The sequence below is a fragment of the Toxorhynchites rutilus genome, chromosome 1, assembly GCF_029784135.1.
Source record: "Toxorhynchites rutilus septentrionalis strain SRP chromosome 1, ASM2978413v1, whole genome shotgun sequence".
NCBI lineage: Eukaryota > Metazoa > Arthropoda > Insecta > Diptera > Culicidae > Toxorhynchites > Toxorhynchites rutilus.
In genome coordinates, this window is record NC_073744.1 from 73022975 (window position 1) to 73036267 (window position 13293).

The 13293-nt window shown below is 39.5% G+C and overlaps 1 long non-coding RNA gene across 2 annotated transcripts; it reads left to right on the forward strand.

The window, feature by feature from the left end:
- The first annotated feature begins 9943 nt into the window (after window positions 1–9943).
- On the forward strand, window positions 9944–10805 carry LOC129763006 (uncharacterized). 2 transcript variants are annotated; one of them, XR_008740775.1, is made up of 3 exons: window positions 9944–10350; window positions 10393–10485; window positions 10544–10805. It is a non-coding gene; the product is annotated as an uncharacterized LOC129763006 (long non-coding RNA). The 2 variants fall into 2 exon arrangements; XR_008740774.1 differs by having other exon boundaries at window positions 10412–10485.
- Window positions 10806–13293: the final 2488 nt, after the last annotated feature.

Here is a 13293-nt window from a genome sequence, read left to right on the forward strand (position 1 = left end):
AGGTATGACTTCCTTTATGAATTTTCTCACCTTTTTTTTTGTGCAGCAGACCAAATCTCGTTAGGCATAAGAATGTCCTCACCAAGAATCCGCAGTCTTCGCTGAATTAGTGTACTGCATTGACACAGTAGATGCTCCGAAGTTTCAGCTTGGAAATTGCAGCAATGACAGTTACCATCTGCCAGTTTTCCGATTTTTTTTAAGTGATACCTGCTCGGACAGTGTCCTGTCAATAGACCAGTTAATGTACTCAAATGTGCCGTTGCGTGTTTTTCTGTTACAAGGTGTAATGAATAATTTGTATTGTCTTGATAGAGCCCTCCAGTTGGCTTCAATCATCGATATTTCCCAGGTTTTGAGCTCAGATTTCATGCATTATGTAGATAATCCATAAAATGGTTCAGGCCCGACGAATTTAGTTTAACATCCTAATTTTGCTAAGAGATCGGCTTTTTCAATCCCTTGATACCACAATGACCAGACACCCAGTATAGATTAACTTCGTTAGTAGCAGCTAGTTGCTTTAAGGATAGAATACATTCCCAAACTAGCTTTGACTGACATATGTATGCTTTTACTGCATTAAGAGCTGCTTGGCTATCTGAGAAGGTACTGATATTGGCATACCTGTATTTTCTAGCCAAACAAATATTTGTACATGTTAGAATAGCTTGTATTTCTGCTTGAAAAACTGTAGGCCTCTATTCCATTGGAATTGGCATGACAATTCTTGGTCCAGTGATCCCAGCTCCTGTAGATTTACCAATTTTAGCTCCATCGGTGCTCCCGTGGCCGAGTGGTTAGCGTCAAACCTAACATGCCCTGGGTTCCGGTTCGAATCTCGTTCTGGTCGGGGGAAAGAAATTTCCTCCGTCTTGCACTGTGGACACGCGTATTCTAGAGCTTGCCACTCAGAATGCATTCAAGGCGTGTTTTTCGGCATAGAAATCTCAATTTATTCCTAATAAAAAAGAAGGATGGGTAATGTCGGGGACATAACCGAAGTGACGTAGGACTATACTATACAAATTAATATATTGTTTTATTTTCTTCTGCTTCGTGGAAAATTATTTCAATAGGGGTCTAGTCGATAAGCGACTTCATACCCATACATACATTTAGCATCCTTGAATTTATCACGGATCACACCTTTTATCGATTTCGAGACAACAAAAGGGTTGGGTGAAATGTTATCCTCAGTTGCTCTTAGCAATAAAATTGTAGGTTTCCTCCAAAGGGATCAGCCCATCTGAGGGAAGTGCTGGTGATGGTAACACCATTGTAAATGTTGGTTGGCCTTCCGGCGCCGGAGCTGTTGGAAGCCATGGTAAAAGGCTGGCTATACCGAAGTATAGCCAGGTGGAAAAAAAATTGCTTATACTAAGTACGTTGGACGTCGGGTGACGACAACAGCCGGGGAACAAAACGGCGGAGGACAGTAACGGCTTGACAATGTCGACGTAGCTACCAAATCGGACACCGAAATCACTTGGCGGAAAAAAAACACTTGCGGAAGAGCAATGGAAAATTCACTGGCGAAAAAGCACTTGCTGAAAATTACTTAATGAATTTCACTTGGGTATAAAAAATGTCACTAGAGTATTAAAAATATCAATCACTTGTTTGGGATATGTTCTGGAAAAATCTATAAACTATGCCCTCTGGGCGTTCTAGCTTTTGTTAACTCCTATGCACGAATTTTCTATTCACTTACCGAAAGCAAAACAAGCCTCCTCCAGTGAGCACCACCCAAGGGCAGCGGGGTGGCGGGGGAATGAAAAACCTTCAGGCAGCGATTGAAGTTCCGGAATGAAACAGCGGAGGGGCCAGGTGAAGTGGCCCAACACGGAGCCGCCGACAACGCGATCTCCAGGGCCGCTACAGCTGTTGTACGAAGCGAAGTAGAAGATCCTCCTTCCTCACCTCCTACACGTGAGGGCAGTAAAAACTGCAGTAAAAACTGCCGGTCCAAGCGGCCAATCTAACCGAACCAATCTCTTTAATGGCAGTTGGGGGCTTATAGACGGCCTCCTCCTTTCCTGGTATCCAAACGAACTGTTGCTGAAAAGTAACGATGTATTCAGCATGGAAAAGCGCACCAGCCACAGGAGGAGTGAGGAAGCCACATCGCTTCCGACCGGGAATCGTCGCCTTGCGTGAAATTCGTCGCTATCAGAAGTCGACCGAAATGCTGATCCGCAAACTATCTTTCCAGCGTTTGGTTCGTAGAACTGCCCAGGACTTCAAAACCGACTTGCGCTTCCAAAGTTCCGCCGTTATGGCACTGCAGGAAGCAAGCGATGCATATTTAGTCGGCCTGATCGAAGATCCAATTTGTGTGGTAAGCCACGCAAAATGCGTCACATCATGCCCAAGGACATCCAGCTGGCCCGACGTATCCGAGGAGAGCGTGCTTAAACAGCTACGCTTCCGCTTTCGTCGTTATTACCTTAGCTTATAATCAACGTCCCTCTTCAGGGACACCAAATTTGATGAATTAAGAGTTCAGTAAAGTTTCTGCAGGCCAAACTGAAAGCAGTATTTAGCAAAAATCGTGGTGGCGATGATAATTCGATACCGATGGACGCCATTGACTATGAAATGTGATTATAATTATTATTATTTGTTTTATTTCATCCAACGTTATATAGTCTAAATGAAGGGTACTTAATTCTAATTTCTTCGTAGCCTTGTGCGAAACTGAGCTGAGTTCTGGTTAAAATTAAATAGATAAAACACGGAATTAAAATGACGCATGATTGCTCGTATTGGTTCATTACCACTGTAGTCCTGTCTCCATCGTGACAGGCGAAAGAATTCGAAGGTCCTAATTGCGTAGCCAGGAACGTTTATGTCCACTAGTGCCAGGAGGTTAGGAGCGTCGAGTTCGGCGTTCAGCAGCTTAGCGGCAAAAACAGCCTTCGCATTCTTCCTCCTTTGTTCTAATGTTTCCAGTCCTAGTAACTGCCATCTGTCCTGGTAGGGCGGCAGATTGACCGGATCGTTCCACGGCAAGTTGCGAAGGGCAAATCTCACAAATTTACGCTGAATAGCCTCTATGCAATCGGTTACGGTACTGTGAAACGGATCCCAGATGATCGAACCCGTCTCAAGAATGGGACGCACCAGACTGACATACAGCGATTTCAGTGTGTAGGAATCTTTGAACTCCTTCGTTACCTTTCCAATAAAACCAAGCTGTCGTCGTGCCTTCGAAATTACTTCTGAATGATGGTTTTTGAATGTTAAGCTCGAGTCCAAAGTAATTCCAAGATCGCGCATCGTCTGCACGCGCGTTAAGGGTGTTCTATTGATAGTGTATTCGAATTGCAGGGGGACTTTCTTACGATGGAAGCTGATGATGTTGCACTTTGGAACGCTGAGGGTCATGTTGTTGGCACGGCACCATAATGCAAACTTGTCCAGTAGCTCCTGAAGCCGGCGACAATCATCTTCGTTATCAACGATCACGAAAATGTTTGTGTCTGTCGTATATCAGATAGCACCCGCTCTCCAGAAGTAAAGTTGCGTCATTCATGTAGAGCGAGAATAACAGAGGGCCAAGATTGCTTCCCTGAGGCACTCCTGAGAGATTACAGAACCAGTCTGACGTTGATGATCCAACCTTGACCGCAAGAGCTCTATTACAGAGATACGACTCCAGCCATTGAACAAAATTTTCAGACGAGCCCATTTTACGCAGTTTACGTAGAAGAATTGAGTGTTCATGATAATGTGATAAGTGATAATAAAGAATACGAAATATATTATGACATGATGTAGTGGATATTATATTACATATCGTCGTTATTGGGAAGTTGGAATTGTTGGGAACATACATTCCTGCTTGGCGTCCGGCGATAGAATGAGGCCAAGCACCACAATCGTATTCTTTATATAGTCATCTAGTCTACGTTGTAGCGACTGCCTATATACATAATCTCTTCTGCGTTCCCCACTCGTCTTCACCTTGTCCCTACGTTTCGTCCGTTCCTGTGGTTGCTTGTAATGTATAGCTGTTTGCTGCGGGATCGCAAACAAAATGTATGGGAAAGTAGGGGTTTCTTTCTTCCAATTTATCATCAATTTGAACTTTAAATGAACTGAAAATAGTAATGTAGAGCATACAAAAAATTGCTGAGGATATTTCCTATTAATTCGTGTATTTGGAATCAAAATCCATCGTTAAATTAATGAGGTATTAACGTTCAAAAACTGAACACTTTTTCACATCGAAATATTGAAATGAATAAATGAATCACGCCCTGATTCTCGAATACACTTCACGTTGGAAACGAAATAAACGGCACGCCATTGAACTACGTTTCACGAGTTAGTGAAGTGTCGAAGATAATAATGAGTTTTCAGCGAGGTGTATTCGAGAATCAAGCCCATAACCTGTGGAAATGCTTGGACCACCAAGGTTATTCAGTGGACATTCCGGACAGAACGGAACAATACAACCGGACTTTCGGAATATGCGTCACATATAAGAGAGAAACAAACTCGGGATACAATAAAACTACGTGTGTCTTTATTCGTATACTGTGGTGGAATGAAATTTACAGAATGAATGTTTCGATTCGCTGCTGTTCGTTCCAACCAAGGCGCCTCTAAAAGCTAACGCGACAGACACACAAAAGACTCGAAGACCGAAGGGTTCAGAGAGGAAAAAGTAAAACGAACTGTACTTGTTGAAATCACACTTGGAATGAATTTTATTATTAACCCTCCTGTACTCGCGTGCAAAATCATAACACGTATACTCGCGCACGGTGTCACAGACCGAAAATTGAACTTCTCTGTAATGTTGCCATTGTGTATTTTTCAGGCTCTATTGGCATTTATTTAAAGAAGAGGGTATGATTGAATGAAAAAACTCCAAAACATATGTTTTCTTCGTCTTTATTATGTTTTAATAGTCATCTAATTCAGCCTCCTCAAAATAGATTAATTTTTGATACTCCAACACAAATAACGAAATTCAAATTTTTCACTGTTATTAATTGAAAGTAAGCAACTGAATATAATTCATGGAAGTATAAAAAACTATAAAATAACATAAAAACGTATTAATCGATTGTGGTTTCATTGGAGTAAGAATCAGAACCCAGCATAACTGCATGCTCGAAACAAACATCTTTTTTACATTTCATGCAGTTGTCGCGTGTTTTTCGGGTCTTTTATCGAAGAGAAGAATGTATAACGACTTTCTAGATAATTCCTCGATGATAAAGGTTCTGGGATATAAAGTTTGCATATTCCTAATATTGTTTGTCTCTGTTTTCTTGGTAGACTAAGAATTAATGCCTTTTTTTTAGATGGGGCATAAAAAGATGATGTAAAGGGATTTCTAGGAACTTCCTTTTCTTTTTCTTGTTTTCTTGTCGATATTGTCCATTACCAAAAAATATCCCCAAAACTGTAACTGTTAAAAATTACCAGAAGCTACCGATTAGGTTATAGCTTACTGTTCACAATTCTTCCACAAGTGAAATTCTTTCACAAGTGTGTATATGTATGACCATTATATTTAGCGAATAACTATACGAAAGTCAAACATTTATATTTTTCTTTTGAACGTATGAATCTAACAACGAATATATCGACGAATAGTTAATATATGGATCCGTTCAATCCAGTTACAAAAGGGACTGAAATCAAATAAGATTAGTCCGGATTAGATCTTATGCATTATATTTAATAAATATTCCACGCCACTAACATTAATTTATACATTTAATTCAACAATATTCGAGAATATAAAAAAGGCAATTGTCCAAAAAAGTTACTCCTATACTCGCGTCGATGTGTCAGACAGAAAGTGTTAAAAAAAGTGACACACGTCCCCTTTGTACCAACACATGCGATACGCTAAACGATGACGAACGACGAATAACGAAGCTAGAGAGAATCGCAAAGTCGTAGTGTTGATATTTTCTGAGAAATGAACGAATTATTGATTTCTCGGTCTGACAGACCAATGCGCGAGTATAGAAGTGTTAACAACCGTTGACACTTCACGAAACGCCACAGTTGACAAACGCAAAGTTGTAGTCAAGGTGGTTGAATATATACATACCAGGTGAAACAATCATATGAAATGCACTTTCAGCCATATTGGAATTGCTGTCGGTATTGTTTACAAACAGCTCTAGTAAGAGCCATATAAGTGTAAGTGTCCAATAAGCATAAGCGGCTGCACAAAAATAAGATAGGTTGAAATAGAAGCAGGCAAAGAAATACTTTCGACGCAGTCCGATGGATTCATTAATTAGCATCAACTGCAAACGATGAGTGTTGTCGTTCAATCTGGACAGGAAAATCAGCAGAACGCTGCCAGCGGTTGCCTACAAACTGTTACGACGTTTATTCGAGATTTGCTTCTATGTGGAAATAATGATTCAACAGAGGGATACGCATCAGATTGTTTTGAGCTCTCCTGAAGGTGCACTGGATCAGATTATTTAGTTACGTGAGAACTGGTTCGAAGATGTTCTGAGGCAAATTCGCCATGGTCTAATAAAATGCTATGCAATTTCTTTTGAAAACTCATGTGCAGTAAACGAAGCGAAGATCACGCAGCATAAACATATACTTTGTCAAAAAATTAGTGTCCACGTTCGAAATAGAAATTGGTGAGTTAAAGCTTAAAAATCGTTGTCAGATATAGACTTCTTAGACTTTTTACCTTACAGAAAACATATTTAGTTCAACAACAGCGAATTTCTTAACGCGAAAGTGGATTTTACTTTTGTCACCAAAACGTCGCCGTGCGTACATTCGTGGAACGAACGGGGAAATTTATTCCTACCTGGCGGTGAACATTACGAGACAATGATATGCTCATCATCAAGAACGAATACTGCAACAATTACGAATGTTGAACAATTATCTTGTTAAACAAAACAAAACTTCAGAACGTTTTCTGCACATTACCGTATCGTGTGTTGTTGCGGTATCGTCACCAAAGCGCTTAATTGAGGATAACCCATCGATTGTTTCTCTCCTAGATGTCTATAAAAACGGTTGGACTGAAAATAACGTGGGCAGAATATTACGAACGGCGTGCCAAAGTTCAGGCACGTGGATCCTAGATGAATTATATAATGGCATGTTCCTGTGGTGTCGTGTCCCTCGTCGAAAGCGATGAGACAGCACAGCTCTATCTAGGTGAAAATATTGGACGATATGGCAGCACGGCGAGGAAAGCGGACAGACAAGATAAGTACGTTTAGTGATCCCCGATTTTTGAAACTAATTGTTCATCAGCTAATCGAATACTTTTCATCAGTTTGTTATTCGATACGATTAATCGCCCCAAATAATCGATTAATCGATTAATCGTCACACCGAGAGAAATAATTTGTTAGACTGATTTTCTCATTTGCGAGAAAGCATTCTGGAATCAAAAAAGTGTTCATTCTGCATGAAAATCGATTACAGTAGAAACCCGATTATCCGCGGAATAGTCGGGCTAGATCACCGCGTATAACAAAAATCGCGGATAACGCAATAAAGGGCTAAAAGTAAGGTGCAAGCAGGGAAAAAAGATATTTTAGCATGAAAACCATGTTTTATCAATACAGAAAATATTGAACTATCCATCTGTATGGCCGTGTACATCTGTGATCAGATAATTTGAAAGCCATGACCAAAACAAAAGAGCATGAGTCTACCACTCACTGACAAATTTCGGGAAGGTTTATAGATTTACTAAGGAACTCGTAGTCGCGGATCATCCGCTCGCGAGGTTCGAGGTTCTACTGTATTATCTCTTACTCTTACCTAAACTTGTAAACAAAGCTCAATTCGCGTTGACGGCATTGGGCTTCATTTACCAGTTTAGGGGAGCGTCAAAGATAATGATTGATTTTCAGGATAAAACTACAGCGGCCTTACGTTTTTTTCTCTGGGTTTGTATTGTTTAATCGACGTAAATTATTCGTTCGCTTCGATTATTGGTTGCGCAGTATTCGATTAATAATCGATTTCTGTAGGAAGTATTCGATTAATCGATTAATCGAACGATTATCGGGGATCACTAAGTACGTTCAAGCGTGAAGGTGAAAAATTATTACGGTGAATAAACGCAGAGTTAGACCAGTAAATCGTGTTTCTTTCAAACAATTCCGAACCCTACAAATTGGCGACGAGGACTGTGGAATCACGGTAAGAATCGAATATAATCTATTTTCATCGTAAAATTGGAAAAAAAAAAAAAGCGAAATAAATTTGGGACGAAGACCCAGGAAATGGCGGATTTTTTTTTCTTCTCCATAAAACGTGCACGGGTGCATGTCGCATCCAGCTCATGCTGCGCTGTAGGTGATGGTATTGGTGAAATGCTCACGGATGCAAGGGAGGTAAAATGTACCGACTCCTGGAGAGAGTGCGACAGCTAAAATATTCGATAGGTGGAAGCATAGAAGAGCGCAGAACAGCGAATGTTATGTGAAATAAATGCTAAGTGATTGTCTCGGGCATTACATGTTGTTAGCATGAATCGGAGCATAAGGACTCAGTAACTGAGATTGCTCTAAAGAATCATGAAGAACGTGATGTTGACGTATGTGCCTGTTTGAAAATCAGGAGGGGAACAATTGAATTTGTTTCCGGGCTCAAGCGTGTTTACGGTTGTACCTGCCTCGCTGGCTGGAGGTGATTAATTCACGGGTACATGAAGAAATATCGAAGTACGTACCTGTTTGTGAACAGAAGGAGAACATAATTGATGTTCTCGGGACGATCTAATGAATGATAGAATGTACCTGTTGTCGAACAGGAGGTGAACTTGTTATAGTTCACGGGCCAAACTATTGTTACATGTAGAATTGTGAATTGGAAATATAGCAATGTTTCTGAGCAAGGCTCGTGGGAGGATAAACCAGATTTGACGAAGAGAGAAATTATGCTTTTTACATTCCGTTGCATCGGGAATCCAACAGATATCACTCGCCTTCCACTGGTATTGGATTTATTTCTAGCATAGGAAAACTGAAAATCGTTATATTCTTGGGGTGGTTGCCAGATAGTTTTTCGAGTAATGAACTCAATACTGGCAGGGAGTTTTCATTTATGTTATCAATTTGTTATCAATCGTTCACTACCATGCCTACATTAACGGAGACTGTTTGATACATGGTGGTGAGTTGTGTGTCGGCAGTAGCTCGACAAATCGATTAATTCCCGATAGTGCGGTTTCGAAAAATCTTTCTAATAAAATAAATTTAGTAACATGAGTGTATCATTGTTGATTAACAATCCGTAAAATTTGGTGATAAATTATTTTCGAAGAACATGATAGCAAATGAATAAGCAAGAAACGAATCAAAGACCGTATTTATGATTACTTACAGATGGAAGACGCTCGACCTATTCCTCTCTTTCGCTGTGATGAAATCGAAAAGCAAAGGCTGTATAAGGATTGGAAGTCTTGGAAGGGTGCGTTAGAGTGTTATTTTGATGCCTATGGTATAGTTGACCAGAAGCAAAAAAGGGCAAAATTGCTCCATCTGGGTGACCCACAACTGCAACGTGTGTTTGCCAATTTGCCGGACAGAGAAAATTTTCCTTTAGTTGTAACAGGTGTACATTTGTGTATTGTAGTGTTTAACATTTCTTGTAAATATTCTGTTAAGTGTAATGTAATTATTTTCAATGTTGTACATACACTTACTTTCTAGTTAATTTTTTTATATATTTATTCACCCACTTTTGGTAGATTTATTTATTTCATTTATTTATTTATTTATTTATTATTTATTTATTTATTTATTTATTTATTTATTTATTTATTTATTTGTTGGAGGAATTATTATGTTAATATAATTAAAATATTTAAATCACACTTGCCAAACTTCTGCTGAAACATAAGTACTCAGTACATATGAAACAGACTTTTTCCCGTCGATCATTGCACACGACGATGTTCATAACTTGCATGAAATCGTTGTGCTGTTGTACGCAACACAACATCTAAGAGCGAGGCAAAGCTCATGTTCCGCCACACCAATACAAGAGCGAGTAGCTTAAGCGACGCTAGCTTGAGTGGTCACTCATGCGCGAGGAAAATAAAGAAGCCAGGTTTCGTGGAAGAATCGCGAGAATTAGCTGACTCAACCTTGAAACAAAGAGCGGACAATTATGACTTGTTTAGCTGTAGGACTGGGGGTCTGGGGAAATTCGCGGTTCAAAAAGAACCTTATTGGCTTCGGCAAATATTGTTCTCCTGGAGGAAAGGGTTAATTGTTTGAAGCAACCGTCATACTTTTTGCTCGTTCACTTTGACCCAATCTGTGGAAGAGGCAGGAGTGCGATTTTGAAATCGCGTCGCGGTGTGTTTTTGAAGTAGGTTTCTGTGTTAAACGGTTTCTTTAAAATGTGTAATAGTTGTTGCTTTTTTGTATAGGGAAAATTAACGAAGAAATTCAAATTTACCAAGGTTTCGTTAAGTGTCTGTGCTTTGAAATAAAGCTCCAAAAGGTAAAAAAAAATCAGCTTTACTTTGAAACTATAAAGCCAAACTTATAGCGTCGAACAGCCGTTCGACGGCGGTTTATTTAGGGTTGATTTCCTGAGAACCAACACATCCTTCGAGGCTCGGCACACCGCAGAGGACAACGTGACGCACTGCTGACCCCACGATCTGGAGTCAAAGTTCCCGACAAAGCCATTTCCGTCGGAAGGGAGTGCTACGCTATAACAGCACTCCGGGCAGAGCCAGTTTGAATTCAAACCGTGAGTACCCTAACCCGTTATAACATGCGCATGTGGGTGGGTATTTCTTATTGAACGGTAAATGATGATGCAGTGACCACCGAGAAAAAGAAGACGTTTAGGAAGAATAAACAATACGGTTAAATTCATGGAGACGCACGAGGGACACATTAGGGTAGACATTAGGATTGGGAAAGTATTGTGTTAAATAGTTAGGAATAAATGTTTATATGAGATATATGTATTTGGGTTAATTTTCTTTTGGAGAAACCGTTTTGCGTCTCGTATCGGGTATACTATAATTGTTGAATTTACATGTTTGGATTTACGTTGGAGTTTCACTTTTGCGCCTGAAGCGAGAGGTGATAAGTGGACAGCAAGGTAGTTGATTGTTTTCTTTTTCCCGGGTAGATCTGCGGATTTCCTCCAGATCTCTTTGGTGGCGGCCAAAAAGTCATAGGAACGTTATTGGGAAACACTTGGGGAAAGAGTCACTGTTCGAGCGATTCTTCAACCATTTTCAGAGGCTAGTTATAAGACTGGTCCTTTGCCGGGCAAATCTCGCGCGAGTGGTCCTCTTAGAGGTGGCGCTTAAGCCACTCGCCTTTAAAGAATCCCCGGAACAGTGGCGAAACCGTAGCTGGGAGTTCTGCACGCTACATTTTGGCGCCCAACTCATGTCGAACCTACGCGTTTCATTTGATGTTGGCATTATTAGTCTGTGTGAATTTATTAGTTTCAATTTTATGGCAATTTTCATTGTGAATTTGTTGTATGTTATACGTTAAATACTTAAATATACTATATATAGTTCTGTTTCGTCTTGCGAAATGGAGAAACCGTTTTGCGTCTCGTATCGGGTATACTATAATTGTTGAATTTACATGTTTGGATTTACGTTGGAGTTTCACTTTTGCGCCTGAAGCGAGAGGTGATAAGTGGACAGCAAGGTAGTTGATTGTTTTCTTTTTCCCGGGTAGATCTGCGGATTTCCTCCAGATCTCTTTGGTGGCGGCCAAAAAGTCATAGGAACGTTATTGGGAAACACTTGGGGAAAGAGTCACTGTTCGAGCGATTCTTCAACCATTTTCAGAGGCTAGTTATAAGACTGGTCCTTTGCCGGGAAAATCTCGCGCGAGTGGTCCTCTTAGAGGTGGCGCTTAAGCCACTCGCCTTTAAAGAATCCCCGGAACAGTGGCGAAACCGTAGCTGGGAGTTCTGCACGCTACATTTTGGCGCCCAACTCATGTCGAACCTACGCGTTTCATTTGATGTTGGCATTATTAGTCTGTGTGAATTTATTAGTTTCAATTTTATGGCAACTTTCATTGTGAATTTGTTGTATGTTATACGTTAAATACTTAACTATACTATATATAGTTCTGTTTCGTCTTGCGAAATAGTTTTGTTCGGATAAAGCTGATATTTGAGTAACAGATTTGGGGAAACAGTGAATAATTCTGGCAGATCATTGTGTTTATTGAGTTATTGTTTTCGGAATTATTTATTAAAATTAAGTAGATTTTTGCATGTTATACTTATTAAAATACAAATAATTAATAATTTATTTTTCTAGAATATTCATAGAGTGTTGGTTCATTGAGATTTCGTTTTCTAAATTGGAAATAAGTGCATTACCAAATGCATGTTATTTATTAGAATTATTCATATTTATTATATTTATATATTTTTTATACAATATACAATTTTACAATAATTATAGTAGTGGTGAATTATTTTTGTATTGTTGGTGTCCAGAGATTAATATTTTCTGTATCATTATAATAAAAATAAATTTGAAAATAATATAGAACATTTCAAAATGACAATGAAAATGCCGTATGCTTCGCATCTGTTGGATGATGAAGTGGATTACGAGCTTAGGTTGAGAAATTATAGTGAAGAAATAAATAAAACATTAGATGCAAAACAACGTTTACTAAGAAGATTATTCCACAAAGATTCTAAAGAGAACCGCGAGTACCGTTCACCTTTCTCAATTGAGCAAGAATTTGACCTCATTGATTCTAGAGTGAACCAAATTAGATCAGCCGCTATAAAAGGACCAGATTCTAAACTAATTTCACGTTTAAAACATTATCGTTTACGAACTGAGCGCAGCAATGCGCCCGATGATGCTTCATTGAAAATGAAACGAATGCTTCTAGAAAACATCGATGAAATAATGAACGCTTTAGGTACTAAAACCACAGTTAGTAACAATGATGAACTGGAGGATGTAAGCTCGTCAGAAAAGGATTCGCCTAGAAATAAAAATGGTACACCAAACGAAGAAGTGATACCTGCATTGGATGTATCATGTGACCAACAATCAGCTAATAGGCTAGGTGCAACGAAAAAAACAACGCGGTTGTCAGAGGAGAGCCCATCAAGAGTATTTGAGTTTCCCCCTCCGAACGTTTTTGCTCAACATAATGTCAGAGACATCGAGCCAACGAAAGAGGAATTGAAAATAAAAGTTGTCAACTTGGAAGCACAAGTTAACGAACTCAGAGACATGGTTTCAAAACTCTCTAATGTTAAACAATCACAAACTTCAATAATCCAAGCAAG